Source organism: Rattus norvegicus, chromosome 3, assembly GCF_021556685.1.
Source record: "Rattus norvegicus strain SHRSP/BbbUtx chromosome 3, alternate assembly SHRSP_T2T, whole genome shotgun sequence".
Classification (NCBI taxonomy): Eukaryota; Metazoa; Chordata; class Mammalia; order Rodentia; family Muridae; genus Rattus; species Rattus norvegicus.
Genome location: NC_141536.1, coordinates 163,880,498 through 163,886,301, shown reverse-complemented (window position 1 = coordinate 163,886,301; position 5,804 = coordinate 163,880,498).

Below are 5,804 nucleotides of genomic sequence, written 5' to 3'. Positions count from 1 at the left end.
TCTGCCTTTCTGTGTACTTAGTCAACCAGGCAGGTCACTTGTTGTAGAAAAGTTGGTCTTACCTCTTCACTGAGGCATGTAGACAGTCCTGGCAGCTGGCTTTAGGTCTCAGAAAGGACAATAACCTGAATGGTCCTACCCCTGAGTGCTCCTAGGTCCCTGTGTTAAAGGGGCACTGGTGGCACTAGGCATTTTCCTCTTGGTTTGGCAATGTGGACAGAGAGTAGTCTCCACCAATTTCTCAGAAGTGTCCTCATTTCTGTGGGCTTGTCAATCCCCCAACAGGAGAGATAAACCCTTAGCCAGAATAACCAGATGGTACAGGGAGCATGTACAAATTATGAAAATCAGAAATGAAAAGGGAGTCATACGAACAGAATCTGTGAAAATTCAAAAAGTCATCAGATCCTACTACAAAAGCCTACATTAAGAAAACTTGAACATCTGGAGGAAATGGACAATACTGTCCAAACTAATTCACAAAATGGAAACAGACGAGCACAACCAAATTACTTCTATGAAGCCACAATTACTGTTGTACTTAAACCACACAAAGACCCAACAAAGAAAGAGAATTTCAGACCAATTTCCCTTATGAATATTGACGCAAAAGTACTCAATACAAGTCTTGCAAACCGAATCCAAGAACATATCAAAACCATCATCCACCGTGATCAAGTAGGCTTCATCTCAGGGATGCAGCAGTGGTTCAAAATATGGAAATCCATGAACATAATCTACTATAGAAAAAAAATTAAGATAAAAAACACATGATCGCACTAAACCCAGGGACTATACAAAGCTGTCCAATATCTCCCTACTTATTCAGTATAGTTCTCAAATCATAGCCAGTGTAATCAGAAAACAAAAGGACTTCAAATGGATATAATTTGGAAAGGAAGATGTTAAAATATCACTATTTGCAGATAATATGATAGTATACTTAAGTGACACAAAAGTTCCACCAGAGAACTACTAAGCCTGATAAAAAAAACTTCAGCAAAGTGGCTGGGTATAAAATTAACTCTAACAAATCAGTAGCTTTCCTCTACTCAAAGGATAAACAGACTGAGAAAAAAATTACGGATATTACACTCTTCATAATAGTCCCAAATAATATAAAACACCTCGTTGTGACTTTAAACAAGCAAGTGAAAGATCTGTATGACAAGCACTTCAGTCTCTGAAGAAAGAAATGGAAGAAGATCTCAGAAGATGGAAAGACCTCTCATGCCGAAGATTGGCAGGATTAACATAATAAAAAGAGACATTTTGCAAACAGTAGTCTGGAGTTTAAATGCAACCCCGAACAAAATTCCCACTCAATTCTTGATATAGATAGATGGAGTATTTGTAAATACAATTGGAATAACAAAAGAAACCAGAATAGCTAAAATTATTCTCAACAATAAAGAACTTCTTGGGAAATCACCATTTCTGACCCCAGGAAGTATTACAGAGCAATAGTGATAGAACCTGTATGGTATTGGTACAGAGACAGGCAGATAAATTGGTGGAATAGAATTGAAGACCCAGAAATGAAGCCACACACTTATGGTCTCTTGAACTCCGCCAAAGGAGCTAAAACCATCCAACCTGAAAAATGACAGCATTTTCAACCAATGATGGTGGTTAATCTGGAGGTCACCATGTAGAAGAATACAAATCCATCTATACTTATCACCCTCTACAAAGCTTAAATCTAAGTGGATCAAGGATCTTCACATCAAACCAGATACATTCAAACTAATAGAAGAAAAGTGGCGAAGATTTTTGTACACATTGGCCCTGGGGAGATTTCCTGTACAGAAAACCAATGGCTTTTGCTCAAAGACAAATGGACCCTCATAAAACTGCGATGATTCTGTACGTTAAAGGTCACTGTCATTAGCAAAATCAACAAGCAACAGATTGGGAAAAGGTCTTTTACAATCCTACGTAGAGTATTGAGGGCTACTATCCAAAATATACAAGGAACTCAAGAAGTTAGACTCTAGAGAGCCAAATAACCCTATTAAAACAGGGGTACAGAGCTCAACATGAATTCACAGCTGAGGAATATTGAATGTCAGAGAAGAACCTAAAGAAATGTTCATCAACCTTAGTCATGATGGAAATGCAAATCAAAACAACCCTGAGATTCCACCACACAACAGTCAGAATATCTAAGATAAAATAAAAATTCAGATGACAGGAGATACTGGCAAGGATATGGAGAAAGAGAAAAACTCCTCCATTGTTGGTAGGATTGCAAACTGGTACAACCTGTCGGGAAATCAGTCTGTAGGTTCCTCAGAAAATTGGACATTGTACTACCTGAGGACCCAGCTATACCTCTCCCGGGCATATACCCAAAAGTGCTCTAATGTACAACAGAAACATATGCTGCACTATGTTCATAGCAGCCTTAATTATAATAGGCAGAAGCTGGAAATAACCCAGATGCACTTGAACAGAGGAATGGAAACAGAAAATAGGGTACATCTACACAGTGGAGTACTACTCAGCTATTAAAAACAATGATTTCATGAAATTCATAGGCAAATGGAATGAACTAGAAAATAGCATCCTGAAAGAGGTAGCCCAATCACAGAAAAAGAAACACATCGTATGCACTCAATGATAAGTGGATATTCGTCCCTAAGCTCAAATACCTCAAGATGCAATCCATGAACCACATGAAACTCTAGAAGAAGGATAACCCAAGTTGGGAAGCTACACTAATTCTTTAAAAGGGGAACAAAAATAGCTATAGGAGTGGATAAGGTGGAAAAGTGTAGAGCAGACACTGAAGGAAGATGATGTAGATTTGCAAGGATGGTTTTCACATGGAAATCCAAATTAATATAAAAACAAAATTCAGGCATAAAATTGTAAACTCTTTAGGCTTGGATAGATGCCAGAATATTGTCTCAACTCTATTGACAAAACTGATGAACTGGATGTGTTTAGTGTATATCATACCTTATAGATATAACTATTACAACAATGTTCAATGTATGTCTGAGATAAACGGCCTTTTTAATGGACAAAATGTGAGAGATGTGGATTGGTTCTAATGCTGCTGGTGTTAAATCATTCCCCAAATTGCACAAGATTCCTGCACTTGAGACACTGAGAATGCCTATCCTCAGCTGGTTCTGATTGGTAAAATTGTGCAGCTGATTCCAGGGAGAAGCGGGTATTAAACAAATTCCATTACACGCAATATTTGTTTATCAGGAATTTTTCAATAAATAAGAAAATAACCACATTGGAGAGCAACCCTACCAATGTAATTATTGAGTAAAAGGCTTTTTTACAACACAGTTATCCACAAATACATGACACTTACTTGACTGGATTCCTATCAATAAGCAATTGGTAAATCATTGCATGCAGCATTATTCTCAAAAGTCATCAGAAAATCATCCTGTAGATAAATCCATAGTTCTAGTCAGTGTGGTAGCGTTTTGCAGCTTAAGAATTCTTTATACAAGAATAAAATGTTCAGTGTATTATTAATCTCTTTATTCTAAAAGGACACTGAAGTGAATCTATGACATTCTGTTACAGAAGATTAGTTTTCAGGGGAATCATTATGTTCATAATCTTTTGAAGCTGTAAGATATGATCATCCTCCTACTTTCTTAAAATTATAATAATATTTCCCTTCAATTACATAAAATTTCTCACCCAGGTATAAAACATTTTGGATGTTTATTACCGCCTTTTCTGTTGATATGATAAAAAACAGTGTCAAAAACAACTTAAATAACAATTTAATTTACACATGGCTTTAGAGGGGTGTAGGTTCTCATGTTATGTGACAACAGAAGTATTAAAAATTTCCTTCAGATATTGTGATTTGTTATATATGCTTGCTTGGATGTCAGTCATTAGTCAAGGCAACCTTTTGCCTCTTGATTTTTATGTGTCAGCCTACAGAATACAAATTATAACATAGAAGAAACACTTCTATGTGTCCTGTTTTGTCAACACATTTTAACAATGTTAAAGTTAAAATGTTTAAAAAGAATGTAACAATGATTAAATAACTCATATGTATCCAAACAGCATTTTCATATATGCCTTAGAAGTCTATAAATAAGGTATTCAGGAACTAACTGTGTATCTTACAGTTTATCATGATTGTTATGGATGAGTATATATTTTTTGATGTTCTATGCTTCTCAGATTGGTATTACACGGGACTTGGTACTTCATCTTCAAGTATGTCATCAAAGGAGATTATCTAGAGATGCTAGATAACATAAAAGAAGTGAGCTTTATTTTAATAAATACTTCATTGTATGTGTGTTCCAGTTTATTGTCTCTGTGTGTTTGTGTGTGCACATGCATGTGTGTGTTTTTAATGTTATATGGGTTTTTAAGGCATGGGTCATATATGGTGACTGAGTGACACAATTGTAGACCCTTCTGGGCCCTCTTTATATAGTGTTCAAGTCAGGTTAACTACCTTGTATACTGTAGACCTTTCCTATTGCACAGATGTGCCAATAAATTTAGATAATATTGTCTTCTTTACATTTTGTAAAATAGCAAATGATTTTTCATTAATACCATGTCCATGAGACTAAGCAGTGATGGTAGAACAGACCCCACAGGGAGACAACAGAATCAGGGACTCTCACTGCTCCAGGTGTTGGGGAACCTACCTGAATAAAAAGTTCCAAGCTGCACATATGCCATGCATGTTGTCAGGGGGTAGCACAGGTCCCTTCCATGAATGGTTTTTGGTTTGTGGACAATTCTCTGACAATCCTTAAGTATAGAGGTCAATTAACTCAGTTGGTCTATGTATGAAGTTCTTATTACCCCCAGATTCCTCAATTTCTCCTAAAAATATATCACAAACTTCTGGAGCTCCCTCCAGTGTTTAGGCATTTTGTACAGCTGTAGCCTGGAGCCTCTAAAAGAACAGATATGCTAGGTCCCTGTCTGTCAGGATGCAGAGTATCATTAATACTGTCAGGGATTGGTTCTTGTCCATGGTATTCATCTGAAGTTGGACCAGTCATTGGTTGGCCACTGCCCCAGACCCCACTCCTTCTTTGTCCCTGCACCTCCTGTAGGCAGGAAGGTTTTGTAGATGTGTTAGTATGATCATTCCTTCATTGGGAGTCCTGTCAGGTTACAGAAGGTGGTCACTTCAGGCTCCATATCACACACTCCTTGGAGTGAGCCTCAGCTACCATCACACTCACTCATTCCATGGAGAATCCCCCATTCCAGGTCTCTGGCACATCCTAGAGAAGCCCTTCCTCAGCCTCTCATTCCTTCTGGAGATGCTCCTGCCTTCTCACTTCTGTCATCATCTAATGTGTTGGGGTCCCTTGGTAGGGTCACAGCAATCAGGACTTTGCAACACTGCATATATTTTTTAATTCTCCTGTGGTAATTATAGGCAAGCAGAATAAAAATTTCTCACAGCTTCTAACTCACAACAGCTTCTATTACTCAAACAGTAGTTTATCTGGGTGCATGTTGACCTAAATCAACTTGCAGTCTGAGATATCTGTCTGGGGTCTCACTCTTCTAAGTGTAGAGAGAGGTCAAATCATTCCTTCCTGCTTGCATGGATTAACTGCTGGGAACAAAACTAGGAACAAGGGAACAAGGGAGATTGACTGGAGGACAGACAGGTAAGCTATTGGAAGAAAAGCGGTTGTGCTGCTGAAATTCTGATCTGCATGTATTGCAAAACATTGGCCTAGGCTGGAACCACTATGCTGTGTCTCTTTAAAACCCTCGAACCCAAGGATAAGGCTGGTGTCACTCAAAATTCACTAGCCAATCAGCAC